This window comes from Macrosteles quadrilineatus, unplaced genomic scaffold (genome assembly GCF_028750875.1).
Source record: "Macrosteles quadrilineatus isolate MER2022 unplaced genomic scaffold, UCM_ALF_1.0 Scaffold_1__1_contigs__length_201487025, whole genome shotgun sequence".
In the NCBI taxonomy this organism is placed as follows: domain Eukaryota; kingdom Metazoa; phylum Arthropoda; class Insecta; order Hemiptera; family Cicadellidae; genus Macrosteles; species Macrosteles quadrilineatus.
The window spans coordinates 49,749,624-49,762,088 of NW_026542594.1; the positions used below are offsets into that span (position 1 = coordinate 49,749,624).

At 30.8% G+C, this 12,465-nt stretch overlaps 1 long non-coding RNA gene across 1 annotated transcript; it reads right to left on the reverse strand.

Moving 5' to 3' along the window:
* Positions 1–426: 426 nt before the first annotated feature.
* On the reverse strand, positions 427–4,471 carry LOC128983027 (uncharacterized). Its single transcript, XR_008489780.1, has 3 exons — positions 4,122–4,471; positions 1,978–2,080; positions 427–1,500 (listed from the first exon to the last, which is right to left on the reverse strand). It is a non-coding gene; the product is annotated as an uncharacterized LOC128983027 (long non-coding RNA).
* Between the last annotated feature and the right edge of the window lie 7,994 nt (positions 4,472–12,465).

Here is a 12,465-nt window from a genome sequence, read left to right on the forward strand (position 1 = left end):
TACAACAATCTCAAAATTGTTGTACAACAATTTCAAAATTGTTATATAACAATTTTAAAATTGTTATAAAATATTTTTGAAGTTGTTTTAAAACAATTTTGAAATTGTTTTAAAATTGTTGTATAACAATTTTAAAGTTGTTGTATAACAATTTTGAAGTTGCTTGGAAATTGTTTTAAAATAGACAAATTTGGAACTTTGTTAGGGTTAATTTCTATTTGAGTTCATAAATTATAAGTACGCCTGTAGCAACTAATTAAATATAACATTAATTGATTAGTTTACTATAAAAAACAATGGTGAATAAATAAAGACAAATAAGTATACTGAAATTCTTCTATTTAAAGAAAACAAATTAAAAAAAGTAGAGAAATAATACAAACACAGTCTTACTACATTCTGGATTAAAAAAGAAGAAATGGATGCATGGATATAAAAATAAAATATTCATGGACAAACTTTAAGTTCTCTACCAATAAGCACAGAATAAATTATTATCTTTTCAATTGCAAAGTTAACATTGATATATAGCAATCATTAGTTTGCCCAGGCCTAGACCTAATTATTTAGGAGGGCTTTTATAAACTAAGTAACAAACAATGAGGTTAAAATAGCAGCAAATTATCATCATTCTAGTTTATAAGATTTAGATTGCTTAAAGCATACAACACAATAAATAAATATGGGGAACAAAAAAATATTGAAACCCAAACAGCCAACAATATAAGACATGAAATGCAAGGACATGATTTTTTGAGACCAAGTAGGCCTGTGTGATGATACAAATTTAATGCAAACAACAATGCTCGGTTTTGTCAATTGAAAGATAAAATGTCCATGAAAAGGATTTAACTTATAAAATAACACTGTATATTAATTTGAAGTTTAATATGAAACTGTAAACAGTTTTTAAGGGAGTAGGCAACGGCCAACGGCAAATTGAATCTTCAAGATGAAAGTACAAGAAGTTAAATTTAACAGCTAATATAAAACTATTATTTCCATGATCAAATAGGTTTGGGATCTAATGATAATTACCCTAGTAATAAATAAATAAGTTGCCAAGGAATGTCAGTGAAACCTACAACTTTTATGAGCTTTGCTACTGAGTCATAAGTTTTTTGAAGTACTTGACTTGATGTGATTGTCAAGATAAAATATTTATGGCTTTGAGACTGCTAATGTGGTTTCTATTGCATAATTACTCTAAAGTAATAACTGATGAAAATGTAAGCAAACATTTGATAAAAAACCTTTTATGTTCTTCTAACAAATTTTTATGTCATACTTAAAATGGCCCACACAACTATTTAAGGACAATTACCATTAAAAACTACCTATATTTACTAAAAACAGTACATTTTAGTAAAAAAATAAGTTCATTCCCGGATTTCCCGGTTCGTAGACACCCTGACAATACATTATTTACACATCATTCAAGCGTCGGCGGCTGCATGATCCTCATCTTCTTGTTCTTCAGGTGCTCTTTGACATCCTGCCCTAAAATTATAACACACAGATTAATATTATATTTCGTTACTAGGGACCCCTGAATGTTTACAGCTGTTACGTTAAGCAAATGGCATTATAGCAAAAGCTAGTCTAGAATGTTGACGTCGGCTGCCTGACTTAACAAAACGAAAACTTAATTTCTAAAAAACTGAAACCCTAAACTAAAATTGTGCCTTTGACATTCCCTAGTTCTCAAAATTATCTTTCTTTCGACACAAAAATTGTGAAAATCCATCAAGTGGTAGATTCAGAATCGTGAAATAAAAAAACCCTGACAAGAATTAATGATTGTTGCAGTATTTGTCTGAGATAAAGAAAATCACCTGAGCTTTAGTATAACAATATACTATCGAAACTGAAGCATCCGGAATGAAGAGAGAAAGCTAGTAGCACATTGCTTTGTTAGCCTATGTTTTTAACCTCACTAAGTGAATTTTGTAATACAAATTATCACACTATACATACCCTTTCTAAGTCTTTGATTTTAATTGTGTCTGTGCCAGCCATGAAGCAACTGATTTCTCTATTTTGCTTTGTTCAATGTTGGCCCATCTCTTCTTCGTCATTTCTTCAAAAAACAAAATGCATTTAATAGAACATTGAAAAAAAATTTTCTGCAATTTTTGTGGGGTTAGCATTTTTCAAAAATTATATAATAAATGAATAGCCTAACATGTATGTTTGCGCTCAATATTTTTTTTATAATTTATAAGTCTACAAATATTTTAAAATAGCCACTTTGTTCTAAATTTCATAAGGATTACAAAAATATAATAATATAAGGAAGTAAATTTGCAAATAAATAAGTTATGGGTGAAAAACAGATTTCGTACATAAAGCGTTAGCTAAGAATGCATAGCCTAACCATAGCTAGGAATCTGGCCAATAATTTACATCAATATCACTACCGGACCTACTTCTTCAGGATCATCAACCAGCCCTTCAAAATCACTTAAATCTTCTTATAATGCACCACGTATATCACTACTTTTTATTTTTAACACTAAAACAATGGAAACGTTTAATAAAACACATCAGTCATCGGTGCGAGGTTAACCAAGTTGTTTACAAATACGCACGTCAGCTGTCTGCTAAAATATTTTCGGAACTAAAATGAAAAGCGTATAGAAACAGACATCAGGAGAAAGCTTAGAATCTGCCAAAAACAATACCAATCTCGATCCAGTTCAATCCTGATTAAGTCAGTCCCAGAGCCTTCGCCATAAACGATGTTTGTGTGTCGCAAAAGCGACGCATAACACCACGGCGGGTGTGTTGTGCGTCGATTACGCGACGCTTAACACTCGGAGGGTGTGTTGTGCGTCGATTACGCGACGCTTAACACTCGGAGGGTTAACCCTCCGAGTGTCCATAGTTTAGGCCTTAATGTCCGCCTATTTTTGGCGCATTTGCAAGGTTTTATTAAAACGGATCTGAAAAGCTTAAAACAATGTTAATTCTACTGTTCTATATAGCATTTTGTTTGGAAAATCATGGGCTTCAATATCATACATAAAACCTAAGGAATATTTGTTTCAAAAAAAATTTTTTAGGTAAAAATAAAAATTATTTTGGTACATAGCGTTTAGCTAAGAATGCATAGCCTAACCAATAGCTAGGAATCTGGCTGATAATTTACATCAATATCACTACCTACTTATTCAGGATCATCAACCAGCCCTTCAAAATCACTTAAATCTTCTTATAATGCACCACGTATATCACTACTTTTGATTTTTAACACTAAAACAATGATAAACATAATAAAACACATCAGTCATCGGTCCGAGGTTAACTAACCTGTTTACAAATACGCACGTCAGCTGTCTGCTACAATTACGATCGGCTCGGAGAACATAAAGCGCTTAGAGACAGACCTCTGGAGAAAGCTTAGAATATAATGAAAAGAACGATATCAAACTCGATCCAGTTCAATCCGATTTTGTCAGTCATAGAGCCTTCGCCGTAAACAGTGTTCGTGAGTCGCTGCAGCGACGCATGGCACTACACAAAGTGTGTTACGCGTCGCTGCAGCGGGGTTAACACAACAAGTTTAAAAATAAGCTAACTTAACTTAAATCAATCCCTAACTGATGTAACTTAGCTAGGCCTAAGCCTAAATACCTAGTCATATTACTTTTAAGCAGTTACCGCATTAGGCGACAGGCCCTACAATGTCATTTTCTATTTGAGTTGGGGCGCCACCTAAGTGAGTAATTCAATTCAATTATGAGTTTATAAACTTAATGTTAGATGCCTTGTGTAAGTTAGGTCTAAGTTATTTTAGTTTTGGTTACTGTAAATCCAACTGTATCATTTAGCAACGACCATTTACTAAAAACCCAACGGTAACTTACAGTTTCAGTAACATAGCCTGTTATATTTATGAGAAACAAAAGGAGATTAATTAGAGTTTGCTCACATAGGCTAGGCCAATTCTAGAGATGGGCCATAATCATGTTACCTACCAAATACCTATCAAAGTTATTGGTTAACTTAGACCAGGAACTATTGGAGTACCTCTATTTCATTTTAGGTTAGGCCTATACGTTAGTTTAGAATAACTGAATCACCACTGACTGAAAAGGCCTAAGTAAGTTATAACTCACCTTGTTTGCTGCTTAAGAAGCTATGTAGGATAAAATCAGTAAACTTGATGCAACTTATAACTTTTTAAACACAAACAAAATGCCGTGATGCCCGTCAGTCGTCAGCCCGTGATCAAGATCAAATCAACAGACTGGAGACTGCTGTAGTCAGTGAACTGCGAAACTCTGGTAGAGTCTAGAGTAGATGATACTTGTAAGAATGTTAAAACTCATCCAGTATACTTATACAATTACAAATAATAAATAATTTATTTTCACGACTGTTAACCTGTTGTTATTAACCATTAAACTTATACAGGTTCCGCTTTAACTTGAGTTTGGTAGTCTGCCCCTCCTCCATGACTCTTTCACTTGATTTTACCACTATCGTACTGTACTCTAATCAAAATCGCGGGGAGCTGTCGTTGCTGACGCATTGGCACATACACACAGCACGACACACTGACTATTATCCTACAAGTATAAGTGTCCCATAAGGAAAAATAGAACAAATGCGCGAAAGATTTAAAATTTGGGCGAAAAAAAACACGAAAAATCATTATACTGTAAATCTTTTTACAAAACAGACCATTTCAAGATTATGGATGGCCATTGTAATTTTTGTAACTAATATTACTGAAAGGAAAGCCGCTTTCATAAATATAATATCCAGAACATTTTGGTTTTAACATTAATTATTATTTTAATGATTTTTAGAAATTTCATTTAAATTGGTTTAAAACAATTTTAAGATTGTTGTAAACTTATATCAATACAATTGTGATACGTGTTTTCGAAACATTATTAAAATTGTTTCAAAACAATTTAAAAACTGTTGCAAACTTATATCAAAACAATTTTGATGTGTGTTTTCGAAATAGTATCAAAATTGTTTCTAAACAATTTTGAAACTGTTGCAAACTTATATCAAAACAATTTTGATATGTGTTTTTGAAATAGTATTAAAATTGTTTTAAAACAATTTTAAAATTGTTGCACACTCATATCAAAAAAATTTTAATATAGTTACTAACCATCTATATTAAAACAATTTTGAAATTGTTTAAAACTTATATTAAAATTGTTTTATATCCAAACTTATTTTGAAATTGTTGCAAACTCTTTTAAAATTGTTGTACAACAATTTTTTTTGCTTTTCAACAATTTTTATGCTGACTGGGTAACTATGTTAAGTTATCTAAGTTATTTACTTAGCATTATAGCCTTAAATTACCTTATATTATTTATTACTTACATCAAGTCAAGGCAAAAACTGCAAATCCAGGTAGAAGTATTCAACATAAACACCAATTTAAGGGCTGCAGGAGATCCTTCAAGGTGAAAACTACTCATTATCCAATCCTAATGTATATTTTGGTATACATTTAATAAATATAAATCTCTTGATTTAATTTAAATAAATATTTAGATTATATGTGCCACACGCACCTAACAGTATTGTTATGAAAACAATTTTTTTCTGTAAAAGCGTGTATCTTAAGGTACCCATTTTAAATTAAAGCTTACAATTATTTATCCTTCAAGGTATATAGTGTGGGAAATTGATAGAGTGTCATTTTTGACACGTTTTAATCATTGGGTTTGAATTTACCACAGATTTTAACTGCGGTTTCCTCGGAAACCTTAATTTTACCATAGCCTTATTCATGGTTTTTTCTAAGTACAATATTAATTGGTAGGTATAGACAACTATAAGCTTAAAAAAAGTTAAGTTTGTAAAATTCATTTGAAAGGTTATGAATAATTGCTGTAAATTGGTTAAAAGGTGGATCAGCATGCATCCGTACATAGCCGTCTCTAGTCCGTAGCATGTCGCCTGTCGACAAAAGTCGCAAAGTTTGGGCTGCAGGAGATCCTCCAAAGTTAAAACTACTCACTATCCAAGCCCAAAGTATATGTCGTATAAATATAATAAATATATAACTCTTGATTTGATTTATCAATATTTATATTAAATCTGCCACATGCACCATACAGTGTTGTTATGAAGAAATGTTTTCCTTTAAAAGCATGTAACATCAGGGTATTTCAAATTATAGTTTGAAATTATTTATCCTTTAAGGTGTAACTGTGAAAAATTGATAGACAGTAATTTTTGACATGTTTTAATCACTGGGTTTAAATTTACCCCCACCCCCTTAGATTTTAACTGTGGTTCCCTCGGAAACCTTAATTTTTACCATACTAGTCCTAGGCTTTTATCTAAGGGAGCCAAGCTTCTATACAATGTTATGTATGGATACACCCATAACCTTTAAAACAAAGCTAAGTTTGGCAAATTCATTTGATAGGTTATGAATTGCAGTTAAGCTGGTTAAAGGATGGATCAGCATGCAGCGTGTCGCCTGTCAATAAATGTTGCAAGCTGACTAATAATGCCAAAGCCTACACTTGCTTCAGAGGCTAATCTATCAATATACTTCAGCATTGTACATACTTTAGTATCATTTGTGTACATAAGATGGGGATTTAGTAAGTCTCAAGAGATTAGTTTTGGTCTTGAAATGCATCTCAAATTTTAATGTAAAGTACTGTTTATGACAAAACTTCAATATAACCCACCCTAATAAAAATTGCTTTATAATGTGTCCCCTTACTGAATTCTTCTCACTAAATCCAAAAATGTAGTTGTTTTTTGGCGGAAAAAGTCCTGAGTTTCCGGAAAATGGTATTACATTTTAGGAAAATAAAGATTAAAGGAAAGGTTCTGGAGAGCCAGAGCAAGCCCAAGTTCTTGCAGTGACTAATACTTCAAGGTTGGGAAGGTATGATGATTTTCTTTCTACTAATTGCCTTTTACGAATTTAACGTGAAATGTGCTGGGTATTTTCTATAGTTTAGGCAGTTTAGGTGCTCCAAAATGGCTCCAAACAAATAAAAAAAAAACTGTTTTCTCATTATTTCAGTCAATGTTATTATTTTAACAGTTAAATAGACTGCAAAACAATACTTTCGGGTCAGATGACATTGATAAAGTCCACTCTCAGAGTATACTAATAAGTTCCCCGAGCAAAGCTCGGTTCCCAGGTACTACATTAATTAATCTTCATTCATATATATAGGTTACCTGTTCCAGAATGTTCTAGTGAGTCTAGAATTATTCCCAAACAATCCAGCTGGAACCTTCTAGATTTACTATTGCTTGTACGCTTTACAATTGTATTTATCTTGTTTACTTGTACTAATTATGGAGTATAATCAATAAATAGATATATTTAAATTTAAAATATCTCTAAGCTCTAACATCAATTAAAGTAAAGAATGATCTGTCTATGCTACAATAGTCTACTGCTTAAAAACAGCTCGATCACAAATACAGCTATGTTTATGTAATAAAGCAAATTATCATTGGGTCACAACCGTTTGGTTAACATCAAATAACAAGAATATTGAACATGGTAGCAACAGTATAATTTCCAATTAACATAACGCAATATCCTAGTAGATTGTGTTGTATAGTTGGTTGTAGTTGGTTGTATAGCGTAAGTTAACACACACGCGTATCATGAAAACTCCATTGTCATGGTTATGTCATTATCATATGGTTAACATTACAAAACCGGACATGTATCACACACAGGTTATTCAACAGTCTGATCAGATTATGGATGATTCCTTTGTTTTTTTTACGGTGTTAAACTTTAATGAAGATTACTACTTTGGTGAACCTAGTTGCATTGTATCTAAGGATTTATTAACCAGTGTTAATTGTAATAAGTGCGTGTGTTTTACTAAAATATTTCTATTAACAAGATATATTTATTGCCTATTAAGTTCAATAACATATATTTAACAAGGACTTAGGTTTGCTGCTACGGGGCAGGTAAAAAGTGTTTTCTTGTCAAAATTTTAATTAGCATAGGATGAAATAAATACATTTGGATTGAAACGGAAAAAATACTTTTTGGAACTTTAAAAACTGTATAATGCCTCGTTCCCATGACCAGAGCTTGCTGGCTTCAAAACTCATTTATTACGTTTACCCACCCTACACCTTCAAGTTACATATCAAAATCGGACCAAAATTACTCGATTAATCGTTTTCACGGACATTAAATACAGGTGTCCCTTAATCAAAACGGTTCAATTGGTCAAAATAAAGTGAAAATCTAAACTTGTTTTTTATGCCTCATTAACAAGGTATCCGCCATTTTTTTTTGTATATCTATAGAACTATTGAAGATATTATTATGAAATTTGTCAAACAATAGTAATAAACTAGTTGCAGAAAATAACCATTAAACATATTTTTAGGTTTCAAAATAACGGACATTTTAGTTTTTCAACTTATATTAGGCCTACTACAAAATGGCTGATTTTATTAAAGTGTAAAGAACACTTTAGTTTGGCATTTACAATTTATTTTCTATCAAACGACACCAAGATCAAAAATATCAAATAACAAATAGCTGAATAATCAAATTATTAAGTCGTAAAATGAAGTTCAATGACCAGCTTGTACTTATATTATTTTACAACTAAAAATTTTGATTTATCAGCAGTTTGCTATTCGAACTTTTCAAACTTGGTGTTTAAATTTGTTATGCTAAATTAAAGTGTTCTTGAAAAGTTTGAATACCAGCCATTTTGCAGTAATTACAATTTTAAAATTTAAATGGCTATCATTTTAAAACAAAAAATACGTTCTTATCATTATTTTTGCAATATTTTATTGTTACTGTAAACTGTCTAATTTCATACCGATACCTTAAGAAGTTTCAGAGATACAAATTTTGAATACTAATAAAAAACGAAGTGACATATAGCTCACTATCGGTGCTTTAAAAATATTTTATTCCTGCTTTTATTCGTTTTTCCTTTTGACCCATTTCCTAAAGTTTGGCTGTTACTTATGGAACACCCTATGTGTGTATAAATATATAAATTTATACATATATATATACACATATATATATATAAAATAATATATATATATATATACTCAAAACATTTGAACAAATAGTGATTTTAGCCGCTGTAGACATCAAAATGGAAAAAGTAAATCGGTTCCAGGTCTAGGTTTTACCGTGCCAACTACGTTATATAACTCCTTCCCTATGGAGGAAATTCCGTAATTCGCTTTGCAAAGATATCAGTTACAAAAAATACAAAGGAAAGCGTATGACTGTAGAAGATTGATGACCTGTGGTTGACAGTTAAACTAATTGATTCACTGTGTCTCACATTCACTTAACTTTTTGTACTCGTATAACAAAACTTCATACCTGAATTTTGCAATGGTACATGTCATTTACAGCCTATGCACTTCATCCATTCATTTTAGTTATATAATTTTACTTTTTTGATTGTACCAAAATTTTCCACATAGCCTATTTAACTAAATTGTCAGAAAATGAATAGTAAAATTTAAATTATATTGCCCTTTAATTACCCTTCAGAAACCATCATCACATTTTAAAATATTTTTATATCCAAAAATCATTATTATTAACAAAAAACCTGTAACCTGTAGCTTATTCCATAGTTGCAATAATATTTTTGTAAAAAATTATTGATATAGTGTAAATCTATCCTATAACCCCATCATTGAATTATTTTCCAAAAGCCTAAATATTACTGCAAGTGATTCCTGTTTTAACCTATTTTCTATCACTACAATATACCTAATTCATAGAAACATTTTATTTGTTCTGACGTTGTCTATTGTGCTTTTGTATTTAACGACAATAAAGATATTCTTTTTCTTATTCCTTTAGGTAGAAAGAAGACAGCTGGCTACAACAATGAACCACTGAACATTTGTGTGACATAAAACAAATCCTTTTCTTCTCTATTATTAGACATGGCAACTTCAACATCTTAAATTCAGTGAGGGTATTTTAATCCCTAAGTAAAATATTTAAAAAGTCAAAGTGATTAAAAGTAGGTGCTGTTTCAACTGTAATTAGTTCAAATCTTTCAGTGGTGCATTTTATGCAATGTGTTTGTTTAAACCCCGACTTGAGTGAGTAAACTTACTTTTATTATAATTAGACCTAAATTAATCTTGCCTTGCCAACCAATGTGATCATTAAAAATAATTAAAGCCTTTTGTAAAACTATAGTAAAACCTTAGACTTGCCCCAAAATAAAAGTTTCATTCTGTTTAATTATGTATTGTCCATAAATTTGGCTTTAAACAATTTAAAAAAAAACAATATAAAATTTAATATGTAGAGAATAATATCTAGCGAATATTAAATAGATTGGTTTGTTTTCAGGGTATTTATTCTTATACTTCTATTTTGGTATGAATTAATGTATTTGAAAATGAGGATATAATAAACCGAAGTTATGCTATTTGAATGAAGAAGCTTTTATTTGATTAATCCCGAAGAAGAATATCTTATTTTATTTAATCAATGTAAATGTTAAGTTTTATTGCAAAGTAGGAACAAGCGTTACATAGCATATTATAAAAACAAACCCAGTGTTTAAATACATACATATAAATATTAGCCCACTATGTACTAAATTGTAAGAAACAAATATAGTAATGTTTTTATATGTAACACGTATAACCATGATATATTCTAGAACAGGACCGGGTTGAAAAGGGTTACTAATAAGACAGTTTTTATTTCCAAGAAAGACCACTATGAAGGTGGCTTAGGAACAGATGGCACAAACTAAATGAACGCATCTGCTTTTACTACTTCTCTCAACGAATCCAGTGGAAAATATACTTACCTATAGATTTCAAAGTTAAATATTAATATTCAATGAATCTGTCAGGAATTTAATACGTGTTTGATTATCTTAAAACATAATCTACCATTCAAAGTACTCGTACATAATGGTAATGAAATATTTATGGAAAGTATAGTGATTGTCACTAAAATGCGATTATAACATTAATTGTTAAAGGTTGTGCTGCAGTGATTGTTATTTTAGCTGAAGAAATAGCACGATATTTAAATGTTATTGAGCGTAGCTCTTTGGGATCAACTTCAATGCAACAAATAAAGCACCATCACTCAATAACGGCTAAACGCATTTCAGCCAAACTTAACAAAATTACTTAGACTAATAGTGAGATGGTTTTCAAACAAACAAATTTCAATTAGATAATGCTAATGCAATTTTAAAATTTCCAATTTTTAACATTAGGCTTATGGTACTAAAATAGCCATGACAGTTTTATGAATTACTAGAAAAATGTAAACAAGAGAACCATATCTGAACTTTCAAGAATTTTCTTTTAAACGTTTTTAAACCATTCCTATGATTTTAATAAACAAGAAAATGCCGTTAACACATTTTTTAAGGCGCGGAATTCACTGAAAATTAAGAAAATATACGGAACTACTTTCTCAATGCGCGGAGCATAAACAAGGAGCGGAGTGATACGGACCGGTGACTACTTTCTTGGGAACCTATTTGTGTTGCCAGCTGATTAGAAACAGCCAAATGTTAGAAACAAGGATTTAATAAGCAATATATCGAACCGCATCGAAATCGATATTTAATCCGATAATACCTCACAGGTTATATTATGTAGAATTACATCAACGGTACATTAAGTTAATACACTTATTAATAAAACGCAGATAAAACTCTGATCTAATTTAGGCATGTGGGGAAGGTAGGTCGGGGCTTATGAGTATTCGTGACTACATTAAGTGTTTTGAAGTAAGGTTAGATTTGTAAGGTAAAGTGTAGGTTATAGGTAGGTCATCCGGTTGTTTATTTGTGTTGCACCATATATTTTTTATCTTTTGGAATAGTTGGTTAAACGGGGAAACGATTTCAAAAATGCTTGCATATGGTCTCAGCAAACCATCTACAGTATTCTAGCATTGACTTTATATAAAGTCAATGATTATAGCAAATTACTACATAAAAGACAAAAGAAAAGAACATTTAGATTTGGACCTTTGACCATAGCAAAACTAATATATAATTTATGAAATGTAAAAAGTTTTATATCAATAAATACTATTCTGTAATATTAATAATTGTTCAGCAAATCCTTATTTTAATGGCTCGGCTGAAAATGGAATCTGCATTTTGTGAAACAGTAATTTGGTAACAATTCAGTAATTTCAAATGTTGATAACAGTAGCATATCCTATATAAATAATGTTATTTGATTGCCAAGCCACGGACTATACATACGTCCAGGTACAACCGTAATAATAAGTAAATAATTAATTACCTGGACTTATAGAAGTACACTTTTAACCACGGTAAGGATAATTGTCTAGGCCTGTCCAGAAGTAGGCTACTAATTTCTAATTTTATTATCTACATTGAATATTTAAGGCATGTCTTCCCTTCTTATTATTATTCTGTTTTTACTTAAATTAGCTGAATGCGATGTTTACTTATTACTTATGTTTAG